This window comes from Peromyscus maniculatus, chromosome 2 (assembly GCF_049852395.1).
Source record: "Peromyscus maniculatus bairdii isolate BWxNUB_F1_BW_parent chromosome 2, HU_Pman_BW_mat_3.1, whole genome shotgun sequence".
NCBI classification, from domain to species: domain Eukaryota; kingdom Metazoa; phylum Chordata; class Mammalia; order Rodentia; family Cricetidae; genus Peromyscus; species Peromyscus maniculatus.
Window position 1 is genome coordinate 12,890,550 of NC_134853.1, and position 6,620 is coordinate 12,897,169.

At 34.5% G+C, this 6,620-nt stretch overlaps 1 pseudogene; it reads left to right on the plus strand.

The window, feature by feature from the left end:
• The first annotated feature begins 1,908 nt into the window (after nt 1–1,908).
• Nucleotides 1,909–3,138, plus strand: LOC102920617 (phosphoglycerate kinase 1 pseudogene; annotated as a pseudogene).
• The last annotated feature ends 3,482 nt before the right edge of the window (nt 3,139–6,620 follow it).

The window sequence follows — 6,620 nt, forward strand, 5'->3', positions numbered from 1 at the left end:
CTGAAGAGAAAAGGAGGAGTGGATTGAGGGGGAGAGGGAAGAGAGGGAGGAAATGGGAGGAGAAGAGGGAGGGGAAACTGGCTAGAATATAAAATAAATAAATCAATGTGATTAATAAAACAACAGAAATATTAGCATCCACTTACATAATATGAGAATATTAAAAATTAGAAAAGAATCCTTAACTCTATATTGCCCAAAGTAGATGTTTGGGAGTTGGACAAACCTAGGTTTGAACTTGATTCAGTCTCTGGTAAGTGATTAATGTATCTATATTAACTAATAACAGATACTGAAATTTCAGTTACAGAGAAATTGTATGAACTGATTGAAATAGAGAGCAGTGTTATGGTGACTGTGCAACAAAGTACAATTGTTATTCCAGCAAAATTTTAATTAGAATGTGCAATTAAATAATGAAATGTTATGGATTCAGATAAATATCAGCCTGGTTAACTTCTTCAAATTATCTTTTCCTTTATATATCTCTAAATGTTGGGCTTCATAAAGTATTTACATCTGGTGAATGAAAATGAAAATAAAAATAGCTTTTGCCCTAGCAATAAATTTAACTTAGCAAATATTGTGTAAAACTTTGAGCAATGATTTGATTAATAATAACTTGTAACTGTTTGTAACCACTTCTTAAATAAATATTTACCCAAAGTAAATAAAAGTTAACATGCAAAACTCACCTGAGTAATCTAGCAAGACACTGTCTCAAGAAGATAAATTAGCAAATATAAAGAGCTGGGGAAATTTATGTATTTGAGGACAATAAGACATTTCCTGCTTCTGAACTGAGCCTAAGGTAGCAAAATTAGTGCAAATGTACAGTCTCTGCTATGGGACAAAGATTTCAAACAGTTGAAATGAATACTGTTTTTTAATTCATGAATCTTAGACATTTTTTATAGTTGTTAAATGAGTACAATGCAAATTAGATAAAATAATAATTTTCCAAAATTCATTATTTTTTCCTCAAAAACATTTATTATAAATATAGTGTTTCAGGTAAGTTCATGTGAAGTACTTACTGGTTTTGCTTACCACTAATTTTTTGACATTTGAATAGCTACTCAATTAATAGAATGTTTACATTTCAATGAGAAATACTGAATAGTCAATTTCTAGCTTTATTTCTATGAAAGCATTTCAATTATATTTATCTTTTGCTTTTAAAACAGTCAAAAGAAGTGATGGTCTGAACTCTATAAAACACATAAGTATTTATGAAATCTTAAATTTTTTTTCTGAGTTGTAATACAGATTTGGAACTCTGAGTCTTTTGACTGTGTCTTTTGACTAATGCTGTATTGTAATTATTGTCTTCTGACAAAAACACAGCTATACCTTATACCTTCACTGAACGCATTTTCCAAGTCTTATCAAGATTTTAAAAAAGTCAATAAATCTCGCACGAGGTAAATATGAGTGTCGTCATGCAGCATGAAGCCTCCCAGTCTTCTTCCTGTTCATTTTCCTGTAAGGATTTGCACCAGGTGCTTCTCCTTCTTTTTTATGTGTGAATGCTGAATATATTTTATACCATTTCACATTTTGACAGTGCTTCTCATTACAATTTTTCTTTTCATATTATGCAGTTGATGGGAAGTCAATTTTTCTGTATATGATAGATTCCATCATTTGCTCAGTAATGTATCTCTTGGCAGTGAATATATTACAGCAGCGCATCCCAGTGGTTTGAACAAAAAGAACTCAAGTTCCAATCTAGACCCTGGTCCTGTGTGCATCTATTTCTCAAAGAGACATTTTACTCATGAAATATTCCCAAATGGTGATATTTCATTCCTTCCCATCTTACAACTTAACAAGACAGTTAAAAAAAAATAGGACTTTCATCCTCTTCCTTGGCTCTGGGCCTCTTGACTCCACAGTGTTTCCAAAATGTTATTTTCTAACAGGGTGACTTTGGACAAGCTGCAAGTGTACACGAAGTGGGCCATGATTTGGGTAGACTGCAATGTTCCTATGAAGAATAATCAGATAACAAATAACCAAAGGATCAAGACTGCTGTCTCAATCATCAAATTCTGCATGGACAATGGAGCCACGTTTGTTGACTTTATGAGTCACTTGGGCCTGTCTGATGGTATTCTCATACCTGAAAAGACAGTTGCAGTGGAACTCAAATCTCTGGTGGACAAGGACACTCTGTTCTTGAAGGACTGTATGGGCCCAGAAGTAGAGAATGCCTGTGCCAATTTAGTAGTTGGGTCTAGCACCCACCAAGAAACCTCTGCTTTCATGTAGAGGAAGAAAGGAAAGGAAAGGATGCTTCTGGGTACAAGGTTAAAGCTGAGCCAGCTAAAATAGATGCTTTCTGAGTTGCACTGCCCAAACTAGGGAATGTCTATGTCAATGATGCTTTGGGGTCAGCACCCCGAGCCCACAACTCCATGGTAGGTGTAAATCTGCCACAGAAGGCTGATAGATTTTTGAAGAAGTAGTTGAATTACTTTACCAATGCTTTAGAAAATCAAGAATGATCCTTTATAGCCACCTTGGGAGGAGCTAAATTTGCAGACCACAACTGGCTGATCAAGAAGATGCTGGACAAAGTCAATTTGATGATCATTGGTGATGGGATGGCTTTTACCTTTTCTAAGGATCTCAACAACATGTAGACTGGCATTTCTCTGCATGATGAAGAAGAGGCCAAGATGGTCAAAGATCTCATGTCCAAACATGAGAACAATGGTGTGAACATTGCCTTGCCTTTTGACTTTGTCACTACTGACAATTTGAGGAAATGCCTAAACTAGCCAAGCTGTTGTGGCCTTTGGCATACCTGGTGGTTGGATGTACTTGAACTGGGGTACTGAGAGCAGCAAGAAATATGCTGAGGCTCTGGCTCAAGCTAAACATTGGAATGAATCTATTGGGATATTTGAATGGGAAGCTTTTGCCAGGAGAGCCAAGTTCCTCATGGAGCGGTGATAAAAGTCACTTCCAGGGGTTGCACCACTGTCAGAGGTGGTGGAGACACTGACACTTGCTGTGCCAAAGGGAACACAAAGGATAAAGTCAGCTATGTGAGCACAGAGGGGTGATGTCAGCCTAAAGCTCCAGGAAGGTAAAGTCCTTCCTGGAGGTGGATGTTTTCAGGAATGTTGAGTGTTTTCCTGCCTTTTTGGTTCCTGTGCACAGCCCTTAAGTCAACTTAGTGTGCTTTTTGCATCTCCATTTGGTGTTAGTGCAAGATTCAGCTAGTGGCTGAAATGCAGCATCAGGAACCCTTAAACACTTACAGAACATCTCAGCTTGTCTTACTGTATCAGGATTTGTCTACATTCTTCAAGATCCCATTTGAATTCTTCAGTGACTAAAACTGTCATGTGTTCTAGAGTGCACCTATTTATAGTCTGTCTATAAAAGAAAGTTATCTGTCAAAGCTAGTTCTCTTTCGGATGTAGCCTCTGGTTAGCTTTGTCACTGTTCATGACTTCATGACTTGGCATTGAAATAAGATAAAATTCCAGTTGTAGGTTAGGAGAAATTGATGATGTATTAAATAATAACTATGTCCATTGGTGTGTAAGTGTGGTAGAACTTTCTTTTAAAAATGCAAAGATGGATGAATTCTTTTTGAGATTTATTTATTTATTTATTTATTTATTTATTTATTTATTTATCTATGTATCTATTTAAGTGTATATGTGTGCACATGCATGTGTGAAGGTGTGCATGTTTTTGTGTGTTCCTTTTTTTTTCAAGAAAGGTGCAAGTATTTGAAGTGGATTGAATAAAATCTGATGTGCATTGACCTGTGTGGCTTGGTGCTGGAAACCTGAATAGGAGACGCAAGGAAAAGAACAGACATAGAGAAAATCTGTGGTTGGTGAATTGTGCATGCTCTGGTGGAGCTGCGTCAACTATGCAACAACCTGAAACCTCAGAGCCTTTATTATATAGGCATGGTGGAGAGGAGTTAGCTACTCTTGGCAGAAGGTCTCTGTAGGAGGGCAGTCTGAGGTATAAATGTCAGGCAGGAGGCTAAGGTTGCTAAAATTTGCACACACTGCCAACATTCTCACATGGACCAGTGGAAGGCTTTGTCATCACTCTGAACTTTGTCATTCTCATGGATCTCAGCCATTTGGTCCTTTACATGGCCCTGCAAATGTCAACAATGTACATTCACTCAAGACTTCATCAGCTCTTTACACATTGCTTTACATAGATGGGCATTCCAGCTAATGAATTCAATGAAGTCCTCATGCCTGTACCTTTATGGTCTTTTCTCAGCAGCTTTATAATGAAGTAAGTGATGCATCTCTCTCACCTGCTTGCTTGGCCACAACAAGCAATACTGCTGTTCTTGGTGATGTTTTTGATCTCCTCTCTTATAAGCTCTTCAGTATGCTTCCATTAGTGAAACTGTAAATGAACATTCAAAATGCTAATGACACAATGCTATTAAATAAAACACCAATAGCAGATGTTATTCTACTATGCTTTCCTGTCTTATGTGCTGGCTGATTTTATTATGGTTAGTCTTAACTTTCTAGAACATATCAGTGACTCTGCATTAGAGAAATCTATGAGGACTATCAATTGTCTGTTTAATAAACTAGTATAACAGATTATTTAACTTCTTGGTATATGTTGTCATCACACATTATAAATATTATTTTTAAATCCTTATTCTTTCATTAGACCTTCTGAATTAGGTGAGTCATTAGACCTTCTGCATCTCCATTCCTTTCACATTTTTGTTAGTCCTGTATGGTCATTTCTTTCTTTGTTATTATTTGGAAGTTATTTTTATTTCCAACTAACTTCTGAAGAAAGGTGCTTTTGACAAAAGTTCATTCTGAATAAGACCCATTTGTTTTGTGTCATAGTTCTTAGGTGTACTTGGCAAAATAATCTTCTACTTTCAGATTTTTGGCGAAATCATTAGACTATTTGTATTCTAAGTCTCAATATACTGAAACTGTTCATTACCATCTTCTTTAACACTATTAAGCAATTATTTTTAGTGTTTGAATAGACATTCTTTTCAGTTTTCCATTATGTTTTCTTTCATTTTTTCCTCCTAATTGAACCTATCTATTTTAAAACTAAGAAAAGATTTTTTCAGACAATAAATTTTGATTACAGTATCTCTTCCACTAACACCTCACAGGTCTTTGCCACTTACCCACCTGATCAAACCATACTCTTTCTTTCTCTCTTTCATTAGAATACAAACAGGCACCTAAAATAGTAGTAAAATAAGACACAATAAAAAATATCTTGAAAGGAGTTCTGTGTTATTTTTTATTCTTTCTACATCTCTAATGAAATATGGACTTTCAGCCTTCAATATAATTCAGTTATTTTTAGGATTTTAGGCTATTGGCAGAAGTGCTAACATCACTAATAATTCCTTTGTGAATATTTTGTCCCCACTGAAAGAAGCTTTATTTCCATTAGAAATATTTTCAGCATATTCTTCTCCTCAAAGTGTCTGGAAAACCACTAACATAGTCTGTTTATATTGGTTAGACGACATCTATTCAAAACATCATGCAAATATGGTCATTTTAAAATAGTATATTTTATTTAGAATAAATTTTCAAAGTTCATGCATATTGTAGCATGCACCAGTACGTCATACCTCCAAGTAATGTTCTTCAGTACCAGTATACTATATCTATATCAGTATCTACATACCTTATTTTGTCTGTTAATCAGAAATTAAACATTTATATATATATATATATATATATATATATATATATATATATATATATATTGTCTATTGATTCACACTTCTTGAAACATTTACCTGCACATTTTTTACATGATATATTTTTAGTTTTTTAGTTTATAAACTAAATCTATATAGATAGGCTACAAATTATTATGTTAAAATTGTTTATTTTTCTTTATAGTGAATTACTTTTGAACGTTTACTCAAATGTGGTGTTGGTATTGATTATAGACATGTTGGTGTATTGTCTAACTTGATAAACTCTAAGGTTCAGAATCAAGAAACACTGTCATGCAGACTGAAGCAAACAGTTAAAATATTCTGAACCATTTCTATACAAGAGCAATCCTAGTTCTTTGTGGTCATGATATTTTATAATTATGGAGAGTGATTTTCTACAATTTTTTTTAGGTAAAATGTCCATGGCTAAGATATATACTCCACAAAAGATCATACATGAATATATTTGTAACTTTGAATCTGCTCTGGGGATATCTTCTAGGGGACTGTTGCTGTTTTTAACAACACAGAATTGATTTTCTGAATGAAATGCATCACAGAAAAAGTGACTAGTGAATACTTTTAATAACACTTGATGGAGCTGTCTTGGGATCAGCCTTCCTCCAACACTTATTTGCCCTTGAGATTTGGAAGAAATCATATCTCTAGTGCTGATAATTAGGCGCTAATTTAACTTGAGTTCAAGTTAGCTGTGAACACATGGATTAACAAGCACCTTATTAAAATTTTAATTTACATTTCACTTATCACATTTAATAGAATCAACTTTGGTTTTTTTCAGGGTGAGGAAAGTCATTAATTTCCTGGAATAACTTTGGGTACTATTAATTTCAAGTATTTTTGTTGTTGGTTTTCATACTTAACACATTTTAGCATG